Source organism: Oncorhynchus gorbuscha, linkage group LG25, assembly GCF_021184085.1.
Source record: "Oncorhynchus gorbuscha isolate QuinsamMale2020 ecotype Even-year linkage group LG25, OgorEven_v1.0, whole genome shotgun sequence".
Lineage (NCBI taxonomy): Eukaryota > Metazoa > Chordata > Actinopteri > Salmoniformes > Salmonidae > Oncorhynchus > Oncorhynchus gorbuscha.
Window position 1 is genome coordinate 40,749,664 of NC_060197.1, and position 26,713 is coordinate 40,776,376.

General features: G+C 45.2%; 1 protein-coding gene across 1 annotated transcript in view; it reads right to left on the reverse strand.

Moving 5' to 3' along the window:
* Positions 1-26,713, reverse strand: part of sorcs2 (sortilin-related VPS10 domain containing receptor 2) — a 606,252-nt gene that overhangs the window by 438,358 nt on the left and 141,181 nt on the right. The gene's annotated exons all lie outside the window — the stretch shown is intronic.

Sequence of the window (26,713 nt, forward strand, 5' to 3'; positions counted from 1 at the left end):
CTTATCTATCAACATAGACAGGGGTCTTGCTCCACAATGAGATAGGGTGCAGGCCAGGCTGTTTGCCAAGCTGCCAGCCTAGTGGAGTCTGCCCCTAGCAGTCAGTGTAGTCAGCTCAGGATTCCCCATTGAGACCGTCTCTGTGCCTCAGTCTAGATCTGTCAAACCTAAACATGGTGGTTTTCGCTTTTACGGTCATTATGATCAGCTATGAAAAGCCAACTGACATGTACTCCTGAGGTGCTGACCTGTTACACCCTCTACAACCACTGTGATTATTATTTTCTTGACCCTGTTGGTCATCTATGAACATTTGAACATCTTGGCCATGTTCTGTTATAATCTCCACCCTGCACAGCCAGAAGAGGACTGGCCACCCCACATAGCCTGGTTCCTCTCTACCCGGCACAGCCAGAAGAGGACTGGCCACCCCACATAGCCTGGTTCCTCTCTACCCGGCACAGCCAGAAGAGGACTGGCCACCCCACATAGCCTGGTTCCTCTCTACCCGGCACAGCCAGAAGAGGACTGGCCACCCCACATAGCCTGGTTCCTCTCTACCCGGCACAGCCAGAAGAGGACTGACCACCCCTCAGAGCCTGGTTCCTCTCTACCCGGCACAGCCAGAAGAGGACTGGCCACCCCTCAGAGCCTGGTTCCTCTCTAGGTTTCTTCCTAGGTATCTGCCTTTCTAGGGAGTTTTTCCTAGCCACCGTGCTTCTACATTTGCATTGCTTGCTGTTTGGGGTTTTAGGCTGGGTTTCTGTACCCCTCCGCTCTCTACCAATAATGTACCCCTCCTATCTCTAATAATACTGTACCCCTCCTCTCTCTCTACCAATACTGTACCCATCATCTCTCTCTACCTATACTGTACCCCTACTCTCTCTACCAATAATGTACCCCTCCTCTCTCTACCAATAATGTACCCCTCCTATCTCTAATAATACTGTACCCCTCCTCTCTCTCTATCAATACTGTACCCATCATCTCTCTCTACTAATACTGTACCCCTACTCTCTCTACCAATAATGTACCCCTCCTCTCTCTAATAATACTGTACCCCTCCTCTCTCTACTAATACTGTACCCCTCCTCTCTCTACTAATACTGTACCCCTCCTCTCTCTACTAATACTGTACCCCTCCTCTCTCTACTAATACTGTACCCCTCCTCTCTCTACTAATACTGTACCCCTCCTCTCTCTACTAATACTGTACCCCTCCTCTCTCTACTAATAATGTACCCCTCCTCTCTCTACTAATACTGTACCCCTCCTCTCTCTACTAATACTGTACCCCTCCTCTCTCTACTAATACTGTACCCCCTCCTCTCTCTACCAATAATGTACCCCTCCTCTCTCTACTAATACTGTACCCCTCCTCTCTCTACCAATACTGTACCCCTCCTCTCTCTACTAATACTGTACCCCCCTCCTCTCTCTACCAATACTGTACCCCTCCTCTCTCTACTAATACTGTACCCCCCTCCTCTCTCTACCAATACTTCACCCCATCTCTCTCTACTAATACTGTACCCCCTCCTCTCTCTACCAATACTGTACCACTCCTCTCTCTACTAATACTGTACCCCCTCCTCTCTCTACCAATACTGTACCCCTCCTCTCTCTACTAATACTGTACCCCTCCTCTCTATACCAATACTGTACCCCTCCTCTCTCTACCAATACTGTAACCCTCCTCTCTCTACCAATACTGTACCCTCCTCTCTCTCTCTACCAATACTGTACCCCTCCTCTCTCTACTAATACTGTACCCCTCCTCTCTCTACCAATACTGTACCCCTTCTCTCTCTACCAATACTGTACCCCTCCTCTCTCTCTACCAATACTGTATCCCTCCTCTCTCTACCAATACTGTAGTACCCCTCCTCTCTCTACTAATACTGTACCCCTCCTCTCTCTACCAATACTGTACCCCTCCTCTCTCTACCAATACTGTACCCCTCCTCTCTCTCTACCAATACTATACCTGTCCACTCTCTACCAATACTGTACACCTCCTCTCTCTCTACCAATACTCTACCCCTCCACTCTCTACCAATACTGTACCCCTCTTCTAAAGGGAGAATACTAAACACAGAGTAGAAGGAGAATATTAGGTTAGAACACTAAAGGGAGAATAGAGGGAGAATAGTGTGAGGCCAGACGCTGGGACACGAGAACAGGGAGTGAATATTTAATAAATGACAGACATAAAACAAAACACGGACAGGGGAAACATAAAATGAATGCTGACACCAGGATCAAACTGAGGAACAGACAGATGCAGAGGAGGAAATCAACAAAGTGATGGAGTTCAATGAAGCGCTGATGCGATCAACGATGGGGACAGGTGTGTGATGATGGGCAGAATGGCGGTCTGGAGCACCAGAGAGGGGGAACGTGAGGGAGAAACGGGGAAAAAATGGAGAAGAGAATACTAAGGAGGGAGAATACTAAAGGGAGAATACTAGAGGGAGAATACTAGAGGGAGAATACTAAGGGGAGGGAGAATACTAGAGGGAGAATACTAGAGGGAGAATACTAGAGGGAGAATACTAAGAGAGGGAGAATACTAGAGGGAGAATACTAGAGGGAGAATACTAAGGAGGGAGAATACTAGAGGGAGAAAAGGGAGAATACTAGAGGGAGAATACTAGAGGGAGAATACTAAAGGAGAATACTAGAGGGAGAATACTAGAGGGAGAATACTAAGGAGGGAATACTAAGGAGGGAGAATACTAAGAGGGAGAATACTAGAGGGAGAATACTAGAGGGAGAATACTAGAGGGAGAATACTAAGGAGGGAGAATACTAGAGGAGGAGGAATACTAAGGAGGGAGAATACTAGGGAGGAGGGAGAATACTAGAGGAGAATACTAAGGAGGGAGAATACTAGAGGGAGAATACTAGAGGGAGAATACTAAGGAGGGAGAATACTAAGGAGGGAGAATACTAAGGAGGGAGAATACTAAAGGGAGAATACTAGAGAGGGAGAATACTAGAGGGAGAATACTAGAGGGAGAGGGAGAATACTAAGGAGGGAGAATACTAAGGAGGGAGAATACTACTAGAGGGAGAATAGGGAGAATACTAGAGGGAGAATACTAAGGAGGGAGAATACTAGAGAGGGAGAATACTAGGGAGGAGGGAGAATACTAAGGAGGAGAATACTAGAGGGAGAATACTAAGGAGGAGAATACTAAAGGGAGAATACTAGAGGGAGAATACTAGAGGGAGAATACTAGAGGGAGAATACTAGAGGGAGAATACTAAGGAGGAGAATACTAAGGAGGGGAGAATACTAAGGAGGGAGAATACTAAGGAGGGAGAGTACTAGAGGGAGAATACTAGGGAGGAGGGAGAATACTAAGGAGGGAGAATACTAGAGGGAGAATACTAAGGAGGGAGAATACTAAAGGGAGAATACTAGAGGGAGAATACTAGAGGGAGAATACTAAGGAGGGAGAATACTAGAGGGAGAATACTAAGGAGGGAGAATACTAAGGAAGGAGAATACTAGAGGGAGAATACTAGAGGGAGAATACTAGAGGGAGAGGGAGAATACTAGAGGAGAGGAGAATACTAGAGGAGAGGGAGAATACTAGAGGGAGAATACTAGAGGGAGAATACTAGAGGGAGAATACTAAAGGGAGAATACTAGAGGGAGAATACTAGAGGGAGAATAGAGGGAGAATACTAGAGGGAGAATACTAGAGGGAGAATACTAAAGGGAGAATACTAAGGAGGGAGAATACTAGAGGGAGAATACTAGAGGGAGAATACTAGAGGGAGGAGGGAGAATACTAGGGAGGAGGGAGAATACTAGAGGGAGAATACTAGAGGGAGAATACTAGAGGGAGAATACTAGAGGGAGAATACTAGGAGGGAGAATACTAGAGGAGAATACTAGAGGGAGAATACTAGAGGAGAATACTAGAGGGAGAATACTAGAGGGAGAATACTAGAGGGAGAATACTAGAGGGAGAATACTAGAGGGAGAATACTAGAGGGAGAATACTAGAGGGAGAATACTAGAGGGAGAATACTAGAGGGAGAATACTAGAGGGAGAATACTAAGGAGGGAGAATACTAGAGGGAGAATAGAGGGAGAATACTAAAGGGAGAATACTAGAGGGAGAATACTAGAGGGAGAATACTACTAGAGGGAGGGAGAATACTACTAGAGGGAGAATACTAGAGGGAGATACTAGAGGGAGAATAGGGAGAGAGGGAGAATACTAGAGGGAGAATAGAGGGAGAATACTAGAGGGAGAATACTAGAGGGAGAATACTAGAGGGAGAGAGGGAGAATACTAGAGGGAGAATACTAGAGGGAGAATACTAGAGGGAGAATACTAGAGGGAGAATACTAGAGGGAGAATACTAGAGGGAGAATACTAAAATACTAAGGAGGGAGAATACTAGATGGAGAATAGCGGGAGAATACTAAACGGAGAATACTAGATGGAGAATACTAGAGGGAGAATACTACAGGGACAATACTAAGGAGGGAGAATACTAGAGGGAGAACACTAGAGTGAGAATAGAGGGAGAATAGAGGGAGAATACTAGAGGGAGAATACTAGAGGGAGAATAGAGGGAGAATACTAGAGGGAGAATAGAGGGAGAATACTAGAGGGAGAATAGAGGGAGAATTTTAGAGGGAGAATACTAGAGGGAGAATACTAGAGGGAGAATAGAGGGAGAATACTAGAGGGAGAATCCTAGAGGGAGAATACTAGAGGGAGAATAGAGGGAGAATACTAGAGGGAGAATACTAGAGGGAGAATACTAGAGGGAGAATACTAGAGGGAGAATAGAGGGAGAATACTAGAGGGAGAATACTAGAGGGAGAATACTAGAGGGAGAATAGCGGGAGAATACTAAAGGGAGAATACTAGAGGGAGAATACTAGAGGGAGAATACTACAGGGACAATACTAAGGAGGGAGAATACTAGAGGGAGAACACTAGAGTGAGAATAGAGGGAGAATAGAGGGAGAATACTAGAGGGAGAATACTAGGAGAATAGAGGGAGAATACTAGAGGGAGAATACTAGAGGAGAGATACTAGAGGGAGAATACTAGAATACTAGAGGGAGAATACTAGAGGGAGAATACTAGAGGGAGATAGAGGGAGAATACTAGAGGGAGGGAGAATACTAGAGGGAGAATACTAGAGGGAGAATACTAGAGGGAGAAATAGAGGAGAATAGAGGGAGAATACTAGAGGGAGAATACTAGAGGGAGAATAATAGAGGGAGTATAGAGGGAGAATAGAGGGAGAATACTAAAGGGAGAATACTAGAGGGAGAATACTAGAGGGAGAATAATAGAGGGAGAATAATAGAGGGAGTATAGAGGGAGAATAGAGGGAGAATACTAGAGGGAGAATACTAGAGGGAGAATACTAGAGGGAGAATAGCGGGAGAATACTAAAGGGAGAATACTAGAGGGAGAGTACTAGAGGGAGAATACTACAGGGACAATACTAAGGAGGGAGAACACTAGAGTGAGAATAGAGGGAGAATAGAGGGAGAATACTAGAGGGAGAATACTAGAGGGAGAATAGAGGGAGAATACTAGAGGGAGAATAGAAGGAGAATACTAGAGGGAGAATAGAGGGAGAATACTAGAGGGAGAATAGAGGGAGAATACTAGAGGGAGAATACTAGAGGGAGAATACTAGAGGGAGAATAGAGGGAGAATACTAGAGGGAGAATACTAGAGGGAGAATACTAGAGGGAGAATACTAGAGGGAGAATAGAGGGAGAATACTAGAGGGAGAATACTAGAGGGAGAATAGAGGGAGAATACTAGAGGGAGAATACTAGAGGGAGAATACTAGAGGGAGAATACTAGAGGGAGAATACTAGAGGGAGAATACTAGAGGGAGAATAGAGGGAGAATACTAGAGGGAGAATACAAGAGGGAGAATAGAGGGAGAATACTAGAGGGAGAATAGAGGGAGAATACTAGAGGGAGAATACTAGAGGGAGAATACTAGAGGGAGAATAGAGGGAGAATACTAGAGGGAGAATATAGGGAGAATACTAGAGGGAGAATAGAGGGAGAATATTAGAGGGAGAATACTAGAGGGAGAATACTAGAGGGAGAATACTAGAGGGAGAATACTAGAGGGAGAATACTAGAGGGAGAATAGAGGGAGAATACTAGAGGGAGAATACTAGAGGGAGAATACTAGAGGGGGAATACTAGAGGGAGAATAGAGGGAGAATACTAGAGGGAGAATACTAGAGGGAGAATACTAGAGGGAGAATAGCGGGAGAATACTAAAGGGAGAATACTAGAGGGAGAATACTAGAGGGAGAATACTACAGGGACAATACTAAGGAGGGAGAATACTAGAGGGAGAACACTAGAGTGAGAATAGAGGGAGAATAGAGGGAGAATACTAGAGGGAGAATACTAGAGGGAGAATAGAGGGAGAATACTAGAGGGAGAATAGAGGGAGAATACTAGAGGGAGAATACTAGAGGGAGAATGCTAGAGGGAGAATAGAAGGGAGCTAGAGGGAGAATACTAGAGGGAGAATACTAGAGGGAGAATACTAGAGGGAGAATACTAGAGGGAGAATACTAGAGGGAGGAGGGAGAATACTAGAGGGAGAATACTAGAGGGAGAATACTAGAGGGAGAATACTAGAGGGAGAATACTAGAGGGAGAATACTAGAGGGAGAATAGAGGGAGAATACTAGAGGGAGAATACTAGAGGGAGTATAGAGGGAGAATACTAGAGGGAGAATACTAGAGGGAGAATACTAGAGGGAGAATATAGGGAGAATAGAGGGAGAATAGAGGGAGAATAGAGGGAGAATAGAGGGAGAATAGAGGGAGAATAGAGGGAGAATACTAGAGGGAGAATACTAGAGGGAGAATAGAGGGAGAATACTAGAGGGAGAATACTAGAGGGAGAATACTAGAGGGAGAATAGAGGGAGAATACTAGAGGGAGAATACTAGAGGGAGAATACTAGAGGGAGAATACTAGAGGGAGAATACTAGAGGGAGAATAGAGGGAGAATACTAGAGGGAGAATACTAGAGGGAGAATACTAGAGGGAGAATACTAGAGGGAGAATACTAGAGGGAGAATACTGGGAGAATACTAGAGGGAGAATACTAGAGGGAGAATACTAGAGGGAGAATAGAGGGAGAATACTAGAGGGAGAATACTACAGGGACAATACTAAGGAGGGAGAATACTAGAGGGAGAACACTAGAGTGAGAATAGAGGGAGAATAGAGGGAGAATACTAGAGGGAGAATACTAGAGGGAGAATAGAGGGAGAATACTAGAGGGAGAATAGAGGGAGAATACTAGAGGGAGAATACTAGAGGGAGAATACTAGAGGGAGAATAGAGGGAGAATACTAGAGGGAGAATACTAGAGGGAGAATACTAGAGGGAGAATACTAGAGGGAGAATAGAGGGAGAATACTAGAGGGAGAATACTAGAGGGAGAATACTAGAGGGAGAATACTAGAGGGAGAATACTAGAGGGAGAATACTAGAGGGAGAATAGAGGGAGAATACTAGAGGGAGAATACTAGAGGGAGAATACTAGAGGGAGAATATAGGGAGAATAGAGGGAGAATAGAGGGAGAATAGAGGGAGAATAGAGGGAGAATAGAGGGAGAATAGAGGGAGAATACTAGAGGGAGAATACTAGAGGGAGAATACTAGAGGGAGAATACTAGAGGGAGAATACTAGAGGGAGAATACTAGAGGGAGAATACTAGAGGGAGAATACTAGAGGGAGAATACTAGAGGGAGAATACTAGAGGGAGAATACTAGAGGGAGAATACTAGAGGGAGAATACTAGAGGGAGAATAGAGGGAGAATACTAGAGGGAGAATACTAGAGGGAGAATACTAGAGGGAGAATACTAGAGGGAGAATACTAGAGGGAGAATACTGGGAGAATACTAGAGGGAGAATACTAGAGGGAGAATACTAGAGGGAGAATAGAGGGAGAATACTAGAGGGAGAATACTAGAGGGAGAATACTAGAGGGAGAATACTAGAGGGAGAATAGAGGGAGAATACTAGAGGGAGAATACTAGAGGGAGAATACTAGAGGGAGAATACTAGAGGGAGAATACTAGAGGGAGAATACTAGAGGGAGAATAATAGAGGGAGTATAGAGGGAGAATAGAGGGAGAATACTAGAGGGAGAATACTAGAGGGAGAATAATAGAGGGAGTATAGAGGGAGAATAGAGGGAGAATACTAAAGGGAGAATACTAGAGGGAGAATACTAGAGGGAGAATACTAGAGGGAGAATAGAGGGAGAATACTAGAGGGAGAATAGAGGGAGAATATTGAGTGACAAATAATTAGGGTTCCTTGTCAATGCTGTTTTCACTTTTTCCCTCCATCTCGCTCTCTCCTTCCCTCACATTCTCTCCCTCTCTCTCCCTCTCTTCCTCTATCCCTGTCTCTCCCTCCCTCTAGCAGTAACACCCTTGTCCCAATTAGCACCATATCCTGCTTCTTCACTCAGTGCTAACGCACCACCATCTTCTGTACCCTCGGCTTTCCATCAGCCTCTGAGGCCATCAGTCACTCAACCGCCGCTGTGCAACACTGCCAAGAGTGGGTGTAGTGCTAAGATGTACCTTCCTCCAGCCTACATCTCACCCGGTGCTCAGTGCTAACACGTTACAGTTCAGTGGTGATGTGTTGAATGTGTTGATAGCACTGGTGCATTGGTACGTGAAATGCTGAAGGTTCCTATCATTTGATACCAGGTACAATAGTTGCCAACAGTGTTGAATTCATTGAAGTAACTAAAAAAACAAACTCAAATGGTAAGAGAGTGTCCATTGTTGCCACATCAGCATGAATCCTGGCATTAGTTAAAATAAAGCGTAGCCTAAGTATCAGATACACAATAAATGAAACGTTTAAACCCTCAACACTCGCTTGACCCCCAACAGATTTACAGTATCCATCAACCTCTCTTTATCCATCTATATTCCCTCTCCTCCATTTCTTGTCTTCATCAGTGAGTGGTCTGGTTCTCTCTGTGTCAGGGAGCTGCTATGGTGGGCCTCACCTGCTGCCCGCAGCCCCAACGCACTCAAGTATCCCCGGCATTGAGGATCCACATTGATTTATTCATTCCACAGCTATTTCTTTATCAGGCTGAGCAGCGCTATGTCCCTCCCTCCCTCCATCTCTCTCCATCTCTCTCTCTCTCTCTCCCTCACTCCCTCCTTATCTCTCTCTCTCTCTCTTCCTTCCCTCCCTCCCTCCCTCCCTCCCTCCCTCTTTCTCACTGCCTCCATCCATCTATCTCTCTCTACTGTATCTCTATCCATCTTGCTCTCCATCCCTTTCTCTTACTCTCTCTCTCTCTCGCTCCCTCTCTTTCTCTCTGTCTCTCTCTCTGTCTCTCTCTCTGTCTCTCTCTCTGTCTGTATGTCTGTCTGTCTCTCTCTGCCTCTCTCCATCTCCCAAGGCTATGAAATATGCATGGAGGACTGGAGTGAAAATGGGAAGATGATGCAGCTAGCCTCGATTAACTATTTACAGCACAAAGACCATCTGGCCAGAGAGGACGAAGGAATGAGAGAAATAAAGAAATAGGGAGGGAGAGAGAGAAGGAATGAGAAAGTTGGATAGCATGATGGTAGATTTGTGTCAGAGACCAGCAGATAGTGGGAGAAACAAGGGGAGGAGTGGGGACAGAGAGAGATAAAGAGCGAGAGACAGAGAGAGATAAATAGAGAGTGGAAGAGAGAGAAAGAACTATTTTCATAATGTGGGATGGATACAAGTGCATGCCTCTCTAATGTAGCTTTGAAGTATCAAGATCAGACAGAGAGAAGGATCGGTCGTGACTCAAGAGCAAGGCCTTACTATCATATTGATTATGACATACCCAGGATCAGAGGAAAGAATAGACTGCAAGGAAGTAGAGAAACAAAAGGAGTGGAAGACAACGGTGGAGAGAGGATGAGAGGAGGAGAAACGAGTTTGACAAATGCCTGAAGTGAGCCTGAGGGGGTAAGTGGATGGGGGTAGGAAGGATGAGGGCATGGGGGATGGGGGTAGGGAGAAGGGGGTAGGGGGATGGGGGATTGGGGTAGGGCGATGGGGGATAGGGGGTAGGAGGAAGGGGTAGGGGTAGGGGGTGGGGGATTGGGGTAGGGGGATGGGCGATAGGGGTAGGGGGATTGGGGTAGGGGGACGGGGTAGGGGGATGGGGATAGGGGTAGGGAGATGGGGGATAGGGGGAAGGGAGATGGGGGTAGGGGGAAGGGGTAGGGGGATAGGGGGTAGGGAGATGGGGGAAGGGGGATTGGGGTAAGGGGGATGGGTCGTTGAGTGCTCTCTCTCTGAACTGACAGCTACTCATCAGTTCAAAAGAAGTGTGAAGGACACAGGAATTATAAATCCCAGCTGTTCTTTCTCACTAACAGCACGTGTGTGTGTGTGTGTGTGTGTGTGTGTGTGTGTGTGTGTGTGTGTGTGTGTGTGTGTGTGTGTGTGTGTGTGTGTGTGTGTGTGTGTGTGTGTGTGTGTGTGTGTGTGTGTGTGTGTGTGTGTGTGTGTGTGTGTGTGTGTGTGTGTGTGTGTGTGTGTGTGTGTGTGTGTGACATGGGTATGTGAATATGTATAAATGAAATTGTGCAGTTGAGAGAGAGAGAGAGAGATAGTGTGAGAGAGAGAGAGTGAGAGAGAAAGAGAGATAGTTTGAGAGAGAGAGAGAGAGAGAGAGAGAGAGAGAGAGAGAGAGAGAGAGAGAGAGAGAGAGAGAGAGAGAGAGAGAGAGAGAGAGAGAGAGAGAGAGAGAGAGAGCATCTGTGTATCCTTGCCTGTCACAACTCTTGTGTTCCAGGCTTTACATCCCAGAGAGTATTGCATGTGGTTTACTCTCACTCTGTCAACACACACTCAATTTGACATCCCCTCTTAGTAGCGCAGCAACCAATCCCCCGTCCCCAACAGCATCATCCACACCCAGCTCCTTACTCAAGCCAACCAGCCACAGTCATTAGAATACTGCTTCCTTCATTATTTTCATTTCACCTTGATTTATACAGGTTTTTCCCCCGTTCATATTAAAATCTCTTCCAAGAGAGAGAAAACATCCAGGAGATGCATCATGGTGTCGTGTGCTTTTGAATGACTGACATATAGTTTGACTTCCTGTCTGTTCATACAGTAAGGCTATGGGGTAACCAGCTGGTGTAGGGGTACATTACTGTAGAGTGACTCAGGCTGATGCTATTTCCTGTCTCTCTTTCGGGAAGAGTCTGGGCAGATGAAGACAAAATGTTAACAGGCCTCGGCCATATGATGGTTGATAGTGATGGTAGCGCTGAGACTCTGACATGCTAATTCATCATTGGATATGAGTGGGGACAGCGAGACCACAGCTGAAGTTTGGATTTCTGGATAGAGAAATGGAACCAGAACCCTGCAGCTGTTATAGACACAGAGTATGTCCCAAATGGCTCCCTATTCCCTACATAGTTCACTACTTTAGACCAGAGCCCTATAGAACCCTGTTCCCTACATAGTTCACTACTTTAGACCAGAGCCCTATAGAACCCTATTCCCTACATAGTTCACTACTTTAGACCAGAGCCCTATAGAACCATATTCCCTACATAGTTCACTACTTTAGACCAGAGCCATATAGAACCCTGTTCCCTACATAGTTCACTACTTTAGACCAGAGCCCTATAGAACCCTGTTCCCTACATAGTTCACTACTATAGACCAGAGCCCTATAGAACCCTGTTCCCTACATAGTTCACTACTTTAGACCAGAGCCCTACAGAACCATATTCCCTACATAGTTCACTACTTTAGACCAGAGCCCTATAGAACCCTATTCCCTACATAGTTCACTACTTTAGACCAGAGCCCTATAGAACCCTGTTCCCTACATAGTTCACTACTTTAGACCAGAGCCCTATAGAACCCTGTTCCCTACATAGTTCACTACTTTAGACCAGGGCCCTATAGAACCCTATTCCCTAAATAGTTCACTACTTTAGACCAGAGCCCTATAGAACCCTACATAGTTCACTACTTTATACCAGAGCCCTATAGAACCCTATTCCCTACATAGTTCACTACATTAGACCAGAGCCCTATAGAACCCTGTTCCCTACATAGTTCACTACTTTAGACCAGAGCCCTATAGAACCCTGTTCCCTACATAGTTCACTACTTTAGACCAGGGCCCTAGAGAACCCTATTCCCTACATAGTTCACTACTTTAGACCAGAGCCCTATAGAACCCTGTTCCCTACATAGTTCACTACTTTAGACCAGAGCCCTATAGAACCCTACATAGTTCACTAATTTATACCAGAGCCCTATAGAACCCTATTCCCTACATAGTTCACTACTTTAGACCAGAGCCCTATAGAACCCTGTTCCCTACATAGTTCACTACTTTAGACCAGAGTCCTATAGAACCCTGTTCCCTACATAGTTCACTACTTTAGACCAGAGCCCTATAGAACCCTGTTCCCTACATAGTTCACTACTTTAGACCAGAGCCCTATAGAACCCTGTTCCCTACATAGTTCACTACTTTAGACCAGAGCCCTATAGAACCCTGTTCCCTACATAGTTCACTACTTTAGACCAGGGCCCTATAGAACCCTATTCCCTAAATAGTTCACTACTTTAGACCAGAGCCCTATAGAACCCTACATAGTTCACTACTTTATACCAGAGCCCTATAGAACCCTATTCCCTACATAGTTCACTACTTTAGACCAGAGCCCTATAGAACCCTGTTCCCTACATAGTTCACTACTTTAGACCAGAGCCCTATAGAACCCTGTTCCCTACATAGTTCACTACTTTAGACCAGGGCCCTAGAGAACCCTATTCCCTACATAGTTCACTACTTTAGACCAGAGCCCTATAGAACCCTGTTCCCTACATAGTTCACTACTTTAGACCAGAGCCCTATAGAACCCTACATAGTTCACTAATTTATACCAGAGCCCTATAGAACCCTATTCCCTACATAGTTCACTACTTTAGACCAGAGCCCTATAGAACCCTGTTCCCTACATAGTTCACTACTTTAGACCAGAGTCCTATAGAACCCTGTTCCCTACATAGTTCACTACTTTAGACCAGGGCCCTATAGAACCCTGTTCCCTACATAGTTCACTACTTTAGACCAGAGCCCTATAGAACCCTGTTCCCTACATAGTTCACTACTTTAGACCAGAGCCCTATAGAACCCTGTTCCCTACATAGTTCACTACTTTAGACCAGAGCCCTATAGAACCCTATTCCCTACACAGTTCACTACTTTAGACCAGGGCCCTAGAGAACCCTATTCCCTACATAGTTCACTACTTTAGATCAGGGCCCTATAGAACCCTGTTCCCTACATAGTTCACTACTTTAGACCAGGGCCCTAGAGAACCCTGTTCCCTACATAGTTCACTACTTTAGACCAGGGCCCTATAGAACCCTATTCCCTAAATAGTTCACTACTTTAGACCAGAGCCCTATAGAACCCTACATAGTTCACTACTTTATACCAGAGCCCTATAGAACCCTATTCCCTACATAGTTCACTACTTTAGACCAGAGCCCTATAGAACCCTGTTCCCTACATAGTTCACTACTTTAGACTAGAGCCCTATAGAACCCTGTTCCCTACATAGTTCACTACTTTAGACCAGGGCCCTAGAGAACCCTATTCCCTACATAGTTCACTACTTTAGACCAGAGCCCTATAGAACCCTGTTCCCTACATAGTTCACTACTTTAGACCAGAGCCCTATAGAACCCTACATAGTTCACTACTTTATACCAGAGCCCTATAGAACCCTATTCCCTACATAGTTCACTACTTTAGACCAGAGCCCTATAGAACCCTGTTCCCTACATAGTTCACTACTTTAGACCAGAGTCCTATAGAACCCTGTTCCCTACATAGTTCACTACTTTAGACCAGGGCCCTATAGAACCCTGTTCCCTACATAGTTCACTACTTTAGACCAGAGCCCTATAGAACCCTGTTCCCTACATAGTTCACTACTTTAGACCAGAGCCCTATAGAACCCTGTTCCCTACATAGTTCACTACTTTAGACCAGAGCCCTATAGAACCCTATTCCCTACACAGTTCACTACTTTAGACCAGGGCCCTAGAGAACCCTATTCCCTACATAGTTCACTACTTTAGATCAGGGCCCTATAGAACCCTGTTCCCTACATAGTTCACTACTTTAGACCAGGGCCCTAGAGAACCCTATTCCCTACATAGTTCACTACTTTAGATCAGGGCCCTATAGAACCCTGTTCCCTACATAGTTCACTACTTTAGACCAGAGCCCTATAGAACCCTACATAGTTCACTACTTTATACCAGAGCCCTATAGAACCCTGTTCCCTACATAGTTCACTACTTTAGACCAGAGCCCTATAGAAACCTGTTCCCTACATAGTTCACTACTTTAGACCAGGGCCCTAGAGAACCCTGTTCCCTACATAGTTCACTACTTTAGATCAGGGCCCTATAGAACCCTGTTCCCTACATAGTTCACTACTTTAGACCAGGGCCCTATAGAACCCTATTCCCTACATAGTTCACTACTTTAGACCAGAGCCCTATAGAACCCTACATAGTTCACTACTTTATACCAGAGCCCTATAGAACCCTATTCCCTACATAGTTCACTACTTTAGACCAGAGCCCTATAGAACCCTACATAGTTCACTACTTTAGACCAGAGCCCTATAGAACCCTACATAGTTCACTACTTTAGACCAGAGCCCTATAGAACCCTGTTCCCTACATAGTTCACTACTTTAGACCAGGGCCCTAGAGAACCCTGTTCCCTACATAGTTCACTACTTTAGATCAGGGCCCTATAGAACCCTGTTCCCTACATAGTTCACTACTTTAGACCAGAGCCCTATAGAACCCTACATAGTTCACTACTTTATACCAGAGCCCTATAGAACCCTATTCCCTACATAGTTCACTACTTTAGACCAGAGCCCTATAGAACCCTACATAGTTCACTACTTTAGACCAGAGCACTATAGAACCCTACATAGTTCACTACTTTAGACCAGAGCCCTATAGAACCCTGTTCCCTACATAGTTCCCTACTTTAGACCAGGGCCCTAGAGAACCCTGTTCCCTACATAGTTCACTACTTTAGATCAGGGCCCTATAGAACCCTGTTCCCTACATAGTTCACTACTTTAGACCAGGGCCCTAGAGAACCCTGTTCCCTACATAGTTCACTACTTTAGACCAGAGCCCTATAGAACCCTACATAGTTCACTACTTTAGACCAGAGCCCTATAGAACCCTATTCCCTACATAGTTCACTACTTTAGACCAGAGCCCTATAGAACCCTACATAGTTCACTACTTTAGACCAGAGCCCTATAGAACCCTGTTCCCTACATAGTTCACTACTTTAGACCAGAGCCCTATAGAACCCTGTTCCCTACATAGTTCCCTACTTTAGACCAGAGCCCTATAGAACCCTGTTCCCTACATAGTTCACTACTTTAGACCAGAGCCCTATAGAACCCTGTTCTCTACATAGTTCACTACTATAGACCAGAGCCCTATAGAACCCTGTTCCCTACATAGTTCACTACTTTAGACCAGAGCCCTACAGAACCATATTCCCTACATAGTTCACTACTTTAGACCAGAGCCCTATAGAACCCTATTCCCTACATAGTTCACTACTTTAGACCAGAGAGCTATAGAACCCTGTTCCCTACATAGTTCACTACTTTAGACCAGAGCCCTATAGAACCCTATTCCCTACATAGTTCACTACTTTAGACCAGAGCCCTATAGAACCCTGTTCCCTACATAGTTCACTACTTTAGACCAGAGCCCTATAGAACCCTGTTCCCTACATAGTTCACTACTTTAGACCAGGGCCCTATAGAACCCTATTCCCTAAATAGTTCACTACTTTAGACCAGAGCCCTATAGAACCCTACATAGTTCACTACTTTAGACCAGAGCCCTATAGAACCCTATTCCCTACATAGTTCACTACTTTAGACCAGAGCCCTATAGAACCCTGTTCCCTACATAGTTCACTACTTTAGACCAGAGCCCTATAGAACCCTGTTCCCTACATAGTTCACTACTTTAGACCAGGGCCCTAGAGAACCCTATTCCCTACATAGTTCACTACTTTAGACCAGAGCCCTATAGAACCCTGTTCCCTACATAGTTCACTACTTTAGACCAGAGCCCTATAGAACCCTACATAGTTCACTACTTTATACCAGAGCCCTATAGAACCCTATTCCCTACATAGTTCACTACTTTAGACCAGAGCCCTATAGAACCCTGTTCCCTACATAGTTCACTACTTTAGACCAGAGCCCTATAGAACCCTGTTCCCTACATAGTTCACTACTTTAGACCAGGGCCCTATAGAACCCTGTTCCCTACATAGTTCACTACTTTAGACCAGAGCCCTATAGAACCCTGTTCCCTACATAGTTCACTACTTTAGACCAGAGCCCTATAGAACCCTGTTCCCTACATAGTTCACTACTTTAGACCAGAGCCCTATAGAACCCTATTCCCTACATAGTTCACTACTTTAGACCAGGCCCTAGAGAACCCTATTCCCTACATAGTTCACTACTTTAGATCAGGGCCCTATAGAACCCTGTTCCCTACATAGTTCACTACTTTAGACCAGAGCCCTATAGAACCCTACATAGTTCACTACTTTATACCAGAGCCCTATAGAACCCTGTTCCCTACATAGTTCACTACTTTAGACCAGAGCCCTATAGAACCCTGTTCCCTACATAGTTCACTACTTTAGACCAGGGCCCTAGAGAACCCTATTCCCTACATAGTTCACTACTTTAGACCAGAGCCCTATAGAACCCTGTTCCCTACATAGTTCACTACTTTAGACCAGAGCCCTATAGAACCCTACATAGTTCACTAATTTATACCAGAGCCCTATAGAACCCTATTCCCTACATAGTTCACTACTTTAGACCAGAGCCCTATAGAACCCTGTTCCCTACATAGTTCACTACTTTAGACCAGAGCCCTATAGAACCCTGTTCCCTACATAGTTCACTACTTTAGACCAGGGCCCTAGAGAACCCTATTCCCTACATAGTTCACTACTTTAGACCAGAGCCCTATAGAACCCTGTTCCCTACATAGTTCACTACTTTAGTCCAGAGCCCTATAGAACCCTGTTCCCTACATAGTTCACTACTTTAGACCAGAGCCCTATAGAACCCTATTCCCTACATAGTTCACTACTTTAGACCAGGGCCCTAGAGAACCCTATTCCCTACATAGTTCACTACTTTAGATCAGGGCCCTATAGAACCCTGTTCCCTACATAGTTCACTACTTTAGACCAGAGCCCTATAGAACCCTACATAGTTCACTACTTTATACCAGAGCCCTATAGAACCCTGTTCCCTACATAGTTCACTACTTTAGACCAGAGCCCTATAGAAACCTGTTCCCTACATAGTTCACTACTTTAGACCAGGGCCCTAGAGAACCCTGTTCCCTACATAGTTCACTACTTTAGATCAGGGCCCTATAGAACCCTGTTCCCTACATAGTTCACTACTTTAGACCAGGGCCCTATAGAACCCTATTCCCTACATAGTTCACTACTTTAGACCAGAGCCCTATAGAACCCTACATAGTTCACTACTTTATACCAGAGCCCTATAGAACCCTATTCCCTACATAGTTCACTACTTTAGACCAGAGCCCTATAGAACCCTACATAGTTCACTACTTTAGACCAGAGCCCTATAGAACCCTACATAGTTCACTACTTTAGACCAGAGCCCTATAGAACCCTGTTCCCTACATAGTTCACTACTTTAGACCAGGGCCCTAGAGAACCCTGTTCCCTACATAGTTCACTACTTTAGATCAGGGCCCTATAGAACCCTGTTCCCTACATAGTTCACTACTTTAGACCAGAGCCCTATAGAACCCTACATAGTTCACTACTTTATACCAGAGCCCTATAGAACCCTATTCCCTACATAGTTCACTACTTTAGACCAGAGCCCTATAGAACCCTACATAGTTCACTACTTTAGACCAGAGCACTATAGAACCCTACATAGTTCACTACTTTAGACCAGAGCCCTATAGAACCCTGTTCCCTACATAGTTCCCTACTTTAGACCAGGGCCCTAGAGAACCCTGTTCCCTACATAGTTCACTACTTTAGATCAGGGCCCTATAGAACCCTGTTCCCTACATAGTTCACTACTTTAGACCAGGGCCCTAGAGAACCCTGTTCCCTACATAGTTCACTACTTTAGACCAGAGCCCTATAGAACCCTACATAGTTCACTACTTTAGACCAGAGCCCTATAGAACCCTATTCCCTACATAGTTCACTACTTTAGACCAGAGCCCTATAGAACCCTACATAGTTCACTAATTTATACCAGAGCCCTATAGAACCCTATTCCCTACATAGTTCACTACTTTAGACCAGAGCCCTATAGAACCCTGTTCCCTACATAGTTCACTACTTTAGACCAGAGCCCTATAGAACCCTGTTCCCTACATAGTTCACTACTTTAGACCAGGGCCCTAGAGAACCCTATTCCCTACATAGTTCACTACTTTAGACCAGAGCCCTATAGAACCCTGTTCCCTACATAGTTCACTACTTTAGTCCAGAGCCCTATAGAACCCTGTTCCCTACATAGTTCACTACTTTAGTCCAGAGCCCTATAGAACCCTGTTCCCTACATAGTTCACTACTTTAGACCAGAGCCCTATAGAACCCTATTCCCTACATAGTTCACTACTTTAGACCAGGGCCCTAGAGAACCCTATTCCCTACATAGTTCACTACTTTAGATCAGGGCCCTATAGAACCCTGTTCCCTACATAGTTCACTACTTTAGACCAGAGCCCTATAGAACCCTACATAGTTCACTACTTTATACCAGAGCCCTATAGAACCCTGTTCCCTACATAGTTCACTACTTTAGACCAGAGCCCTATAGAAACCTGTTCCCTACATAGTTCACTACTTTAGACCAGGGCCCTAGAGAACCCTGTTCCCTACATAGTTCACTACTTTAGATCAGGGCCCTATAGAACCCTGTTCCCTACATAGTTCACTACTTTAGACCAGGGCCCTATAGAACCCTATTCCCTACATAGTTCACTACTTTAGACCAGAGCCCTATAGAACCCTACATAGTTCACTACTTTAGACCAGAGCCCTATAGAACCCTGTTCCCTACATAGTTCCCTACTTTAGACCAGGGCCCTAGAGAACCCTGTTCCCTACATAGTTCACTACTTTAGATCAGGGCCCTATAGAACCCTGTTCCCTACATAGTTCACTACTTTAGACCAGGGCCCTAGAGAACCCTGTTCCCTACATAGTTCACTACTTTAGACCAGAGCCCTATAGAACCCTACATAGTTCACTACTTTAGACCAGAGCCCTATAGAACCCTATTCCCTACATAGTTCACTACTTTAGACCAGAGCCCTATAGAACCCTACATAGTTCACTACTTTAGACCAGAGCCCTATAGAACCCTGTTCCCTACATAGTTCACTACTTTAGACCAGAGCCCTATAGAACCCTGTTCCCTACATAGTTCCCTACTTTAGACCAGAGCCCTATAGAACCCTGTTCCCTACATAGTTCACTACTTTAGACCAGAGCCCTATAGAACCCTGTTCCCTACATAGTTCACTACTTTAGACCAGAGCCCTATAGAACCCTGTTCCCTACATAGTTCACTACTTTAGACCAGAGCCCTATAGAACCCTGTTCCCTAAATAGTTCACTACTTTAGACCAGAGCCCTATAGAACCCTGTTCCCTACATAGTTCCCTACTTTAGACCAGAGCCCTATAGAACCCTGTTCCCTACATAGTTCACTACTTTAGACCAGAGCCCTATAGAACCCTGTTCCCTACATAGTTCCCTACTTTAGACCAGAGCCCTATAGAACCCTGTTCCCTACATAGTTCCCTACTTTAGACCAGAGCCCTATAGAACCCTGTTCCCTACATAGTTCCCTACTTTAGACCAGAGCCCTATAGAACCCTATTCCCTACATAGTTCACTACTTTAGACCAGAGCCCTATAGAACCCTGTTCCCTACATAGTTCCCTACTTTAGACCAGAGCCCTATAGAACCCTGTTCCCTACATAGTTCCCTACTTTAGACCAGAGCCCTATAGAACCCTGTTCCCTACATAGTTCACTACTTTAGACCAGAGCCCTATAGAACCCTGTTCCCTACATAGTTCACTACTTTAGACCAGAGCCCTATAGAACCCTGTTCCCTACATAGTTCACTACTTTAGACCAGAGCCCTATAGAACCCTATTCCCTACATAGTTCACTACTTTAGACCAGAGCCCTATAGAACCCTGTTCCCTACATAGTTCACTACTTTAGACCAGAGCCCTATAGAACCCTGTTCCCTACATAGTTCACTACTTTAGACCAGAGCCCTATAGAACCCTGTTCCCTACATAGTTCACTACTTTAGACCAGAGCCCTATAGAACCCTGTTCCCTACATAGTTCACTACTTTAGACCAGAGCCCTATAGGACCCTGTTCCCTACATAGTTCCCTACTTTAGACCAGAGCCCTATAGAACCCTGTTCCCTACATAGTTCACTACTTTAGACCAGAGCCCTATAGAACCCTATTCCCTACATAGTTCACTACTTTAGACCAGAGCCCTATAGAACCCTGTTCCCTACATAGTTCACTACTTTAGACCAGAGTCCTATAGAACCCTGTTCCCTACATAGTTCACTACTTTAGACCAGAGCCCTATAGAACCCTGTTCCCTACATAGTTCACTACTTTAGACCAGAGCCCTATAGAACCCTGTTCCCTACATAGTTCACTACTTTAGACCAGAGCCCTATAGAACCCTATTCCCTACATAGTTCACTACTTTAGACCAGAGTGGTGAGTTAAAGAAGGAATGGGGAGCCATTTTGGACACATGTGTCCAAACAGCTGCAGGAGAGTATAGATTGTATAGAGTATAGATTGTATAGAGTATAGATTGTATAGAGTATAGATTGTATAGAGTATAGATTGTATAGAGTATAGATTGTATAGAGTATAGATTGTATAGAGTATAGATTGTATAGAGTATAGATTGTATAGAGTATAGATTGTATAGCGTATAGATTGTATAGAGAACCAAATAAGACCAGCAGAGGGAAACGAATAGCATGGGGAGCACAGGGACAAGACATGATAATTGTATAGAGTATAGATTGTATAGAGTATAGATTGTATAGAGTATAGATTGTATAGAGTATAGATTGTATAGAGTATAGATTGTAAAGAGAGATCTCTTGATAAAAAGACGTATTCTTGCCTTATCAGCCTGAGAAGACTTTCAGAGGAGTAAGAATCTGTGGCAGAAACTAAAAGCACAGCAGGGGTTTTTGGGGGGAAACTGAGGGGAAGGAGGTGGGAAAACAACTCCCCAAAAAAATGTGAGTGAAGGTTCACGGTGAGGTGAATGCTCCCAGCTTACACACAACAGGGATTGTGTGAACACACATTCTGCACACGCTGTAGGCACAACCACACGCAAAGCCTTGTCCAAATGCACATAGACTCGTGCACACACATGGTGAGGGTGTGTGGTGTTTGTCCTCTGTCTCTGACAGACAGACAGACAGACAGACAGACAGACAGACAGACAGACAGACAGACAGACAGACAGACAGACAGACAGACAGACAGACAGACAGACAGACAGACAGACAGACAGACAGACAGACAGACAGACAGACAGACAGACAGACAGACAGACAGACAGACAGACAGACAGACAGACAGACAGACAGATTGGAAAGAACTAACCAAAAAACAGACCAATCTAGAATGCTCTTTGGCCCTTAACAGAGGGCCAGAATACCTGACCACTGTGACCCAAAATTAAGGAAATCTTTGACTATGTACAGACTCAGGGAGCATATCCTTGCTATTGAGAAAGGCTGCCGTAGGCAGACATGACTCTCAAGAGAAGACAGGCTATGTGCTCACTGCCCACAAAATGAGGTGGAAACTGAGCTGCACTTCCTAACCGCCTGCCCAATGTATGACCATATTAAAGACACATATTTCCCTCAGATTACACAGATCCACAAAGAACTCCAAAAATAATTATATTTTGATAAACTCCCGTATCTATTGGGTGAAATGCACAGTGTTTCATCACAGCAGCAAGATTTGTGACCTGTTGTCACAAGAAAAGGTCAACCAGTATGGATGTTTATTTATTTTCCCTTTTGTACTTTAATTATTTGCAAGTCGTTACAAGACTATGTATAGCCATAATATGCCAGTTGAAGTGTTAATATTCATTTTAAACTTTTGTGAGTGTAATGTTTACTGTTCATGTTTGTATTGTTTATTTTCACTTCTATTTGCCTTGCTTTGGCAATGTAAACATATGTTTCCCTAGCCAATAAAGCCCCTTGAATTGAATTGAGAGAGAGGGATTAGCCCCAAGGTCCCCTGAGGCAAAATAGTAGGGGACACAGGTCAGACATTTATCACATACGTTTCTCCTCAAGCACACTTCTTCTCTCCCTCTCTTCCCCTCTTCCTCTCTCCCTACCCTCCCCTCTTCCTCTCTCCCTACCCTCCCTCTCTTCCCCTCTTCCTCTCTCCCTACCCTCCCTCTCTTCCCCTCTTCCTCTCTCCCTACCCTCCCCTCTTCCTCTCTCCCTACCCTCCCCTCTTCCTCGCTCCCTACCCTCCCTCTCTTCCCCTCTTCCTCTCTCCCTACCCTCCCTCTCTTCCCCTCTTCCTCTCTCCCTACCCTCCCCTCTTCCTCTCTCCCTACCCTCCCTCTCTTCCCCTCTTCCTCTCTCCCTACCCTCCCCTCTTCCTCTCTCCCTCCCCTCCCCTCTTCCCCTCTTCCTCTCTCCATCACTGTCTTTTCCTCTTTGTCTCTCTATCGCTCTTTTTCCTCTTTCTCTTATCTCTGAAAGAATCAATACAGAGAGGGGAGAGAGCCTGTGAGTGAGAGAGAGGTGTGTGAGTGACAGAGAGGTGTGTGAGTGAGAGAGAGGTGTGTGAGTGAGAGAGAGATGTGTGAGTGATAGAGAGGTGTGTGAGTGAGAGAGAGCCTGTGAGTGAGAGAGAGGTGTGTGAGTGAGAGAGAGGTGTGTGAGAGAGAGGTGTGTGAGTGACAGAGAGATGTGTGAGTGATAGAGAGGTGTGTGAGTGAGAGAGAGCCTGTGAGTGAGAGAGAGGTGTGTGAGTGACAGAGAGGTGTGTGAGTGAGAGAGGTGTGTGAGTGAGAGAGAGATGTGTGAGTGATAGAGAGATGTGTGAGTGAGAGAGAGCCTGTGAGTGAGAGAGGGGTGTGTGAGAGAGAGGTGTGTGAGTGACAGAGAGGTGTGTGAGTGAGAGAGAGTCTGTGAGTGAGAGAGAGTCTGTGAGTGACAGAGAGGTGTGTGAGTGAGAGAGAGGTGTGTGAGTGAGAGAGAGGTGTGTGAGTGAGAGAGAGGTGTGTGAGTGAGAGAGAGGTGTGTGAGTGAGAGAGAGGTGTGTGAGTGAGAGAGAGCCTGTGAGTGAGAGAGAGGTGTGTGAGTGAGAGAGAGGTGTGAGTGAGAGAGAGGTGTGTGAGTGACAGAGAGGTGTGTGAGTGAGTGAGAGATTTGTGAGTGAGAGAGAGCCTGTGAGTGAGAGAGAGCCTGTGAGTGAGAGAGAGGTGTGTGAGTGAGAGAGAGCCTGTGAGTGAGAGAGAGCCTGTGAGTGACAGAGAGGTGTGTGAGTGAGAGAGAGGTGTGTGAGTGACAGAGAGATGTGTGAGTGTGAGGGAAATAGCAGGCCTGTTGTCCACATTACAATCTCAGTATAGCTGTAATTGACAAGCTATAACGCTCCCCTTGCTGGGTGTCTGGTCTCGTATGGAGCTATTGTTAAATGTTCCTTACAAGGAAACCCATTATTTTATTCAAACGCAAACTGTGTCTTTTCGATATAAACCTTTTTTTTATTTTATATAAACATCCTCGGTTGCCTCAATTTCATAGCAACCATGCCGTTTTGCATCACAAAGAGAGCCGTTCTCGTGAGAAAAGGGAATGTTTAGGTCTCTTCCTCGAGATCCAGCTGAGGATCCTGGGACAGCCATAACAGATTCAAAGCCCCGGTTATTGGAGCCAGAGACGCAGCATTAAACTCCCATGGCTGATGCCAGAGTTATGGAGGTAGCCCAAACTCCACAGAACACAAAGAAGAAAGAACACTGGGAGAGACAAGGGAGAAACTGAGGTCTTAAAAAATATATATATATATCAATCCCATCAGCCACTTTGAAGCGGTTGGTTTATCTCTAGGCAGCGTAGCCTAGTGGTTAGAGCGTTGGACTAGTAACCGCAAGGTTGCTAGTTCAAACCCCCGAGCTGACAAGGTACAAATCTGTCGTTCTGCCTCTGAACAGGCAGTTAACCCACTGTTCCCAGGCCGTCATTGAAAATAAGAATGTGTTCTTAACTGACTTGCCTGGTAAAATAAAAATACAAATATCCTTAACTCTGTCGTATCTGAACATGACCATAACCAGACAGGTTTTACACAGAGAGTTGTGTCAGCAGGGGCAAAAGCACATACACTATTCTAAAGCGTATAATTGACCAGCACTTTAAATGATCAATATTTAGTCGTCCCCGGCTGTGCCTAAGCGAGATCTGTATCAGATCAGTCACCTTTGATATTCTCTTAGAATGAAATAAAAATGAAGATGATGATATTCTGTGAGAGATCTTTGAGAATTTAGTCATGTGAAAGATAGCCAGTTGGAGCAGCTTGGATCCCTCCCACTCCGTCTCTCCGGAGCCCAGTTCACATAGGATTGTCTCACACCACAAACCCATTATCCGCTCTGGCTTAATCCTGATTGGAAAAATATGGGACCGCTCCTCTTCAAGCATCCGGGGAAGACTGGGGTCAGGATTGCTGGGATCACCACTGTTGATGTTACTTTAGCTTTCAGCTGAGTCATTGGAAGGTACAGAGACAGTTTGGGGACCACATGCCTGGGTTCCTCACAGAGATTTTTCATCTTAACCAGAACCTCTCTCAAATTTAAGAGAATTGACAAGCAAAACTGAGAAAGTAAAAGAGGGGTAAACAGACAGACAGAAGTACAGGCAGATCTGTCTCATTTCACCTTGCAGTGGTTGATGTAGCCCACACTAAGAAATCATCACCGACTTTCAAGCCAGTCCAAAGGACTCCAAAGGCAAGCCACGTCGGATGACAGGCGTCTGAAACCCACTGACCCAGAAGCCTCACAGAAGTTCCTCTCTCCCGTCTTCTCAGCTAACGCTCCTCCAGAGCGGTGCCTCACATCGCCTGGCGTCTTGATCTACACCACCTGACAGTGAGGTGCCGAGTCCATTAATCTCCCCCATCTTCTCCACCGTTTGATCCCATGCTTGAGGACATCAAAGTGTAGGCTCAAGGACAGTGGAGGTGGCGGTGCAACTGCACAGCCATTCTGGAGCTGACAGGAATCCGACGCCCACACACACAATAACAGCACAACAACACCACGGCGGCCATTTTGGCTCCTGACAAAAACATGCTAATTCTCTTCACCGTTCACAGACAATAATGAAGGGAGGCTAACAATGTGCCAGATTTGTGATTTAAATTACAGTTTGTTTAGGTTCTTTCAACTTCTTTTTTTTTCTCCGACCAGATCGTCATGGTGAACCTTAACAAATTATTCATGAATTACAACAATCAAAACATCAACAGGAGCAGGGTGGAAATAGTATGTGCATTATTCATATGACTGCTAGAGGGAGACAAGCAGTCACAGCTAATGAGCGGCCAGCGTTTTGAAGTGCAGAGGACCCACAGTGAGGTAGAGGGGAGTAATGAAGTACTATTGTGAGACCACAGGAGGGGAGGACAGCTGGTAATAAGGTCCGGAACGAAGCAAATGGAATGGCATCAAACACAGGGGGAACCATGTATTAGATGCCATTCCATCCCAGCCATTACCACCAGCCCGTCCTCCCCTATTGAGGTGCCATCAACCTCCTGTGCATGAGACACATTTACTGTTTGATGGCTTTCTATTTCTATCATTAGAACCAGGACCCTGCCACTTGAGGACTTATGTTTTAGAATAACAAAATGTTAGAGTGATTGGTTCTGAGCTTCTGAGTCTCTGAAACGGAGAACAGTGTCACTGCTGACTGGCCAGTTCTACTAAGTAGAAGCTGCTCTGGTCTGCCCATCAGGCCGAGTCGTGACCCTGTCTCCCTGGCACCAGACGGTGCCCACTGTCCTGCCCTGTGCCACACTGATTAGCTATCTGTCCAAACAGATGCCGGCTCTCGTCCCATGCCACCGACCCACTTTCTCTCTTTCCCAGACCCCAGCTGATGTTTTGTCGGTCTTCCAAACTGTTCTGTCCGTACTCAGTGCCAGTGTGTCTTCTGAGAAGCACAGCAATGAGATAAACCGACCCACCACCCTTTAAAGGTGCACTATGCAGAAATTGTTCCGCCATTTGCAGGTTGCTAAAACTCTAATAGTTTGCTTAATTGCAGTTTATGTGACAAAATAATCTAGTACAGTGTAGAGAATCATTGTACCATCTAAACAGCTGTGAAATATATTTTCCAAAACCAAAATTATATT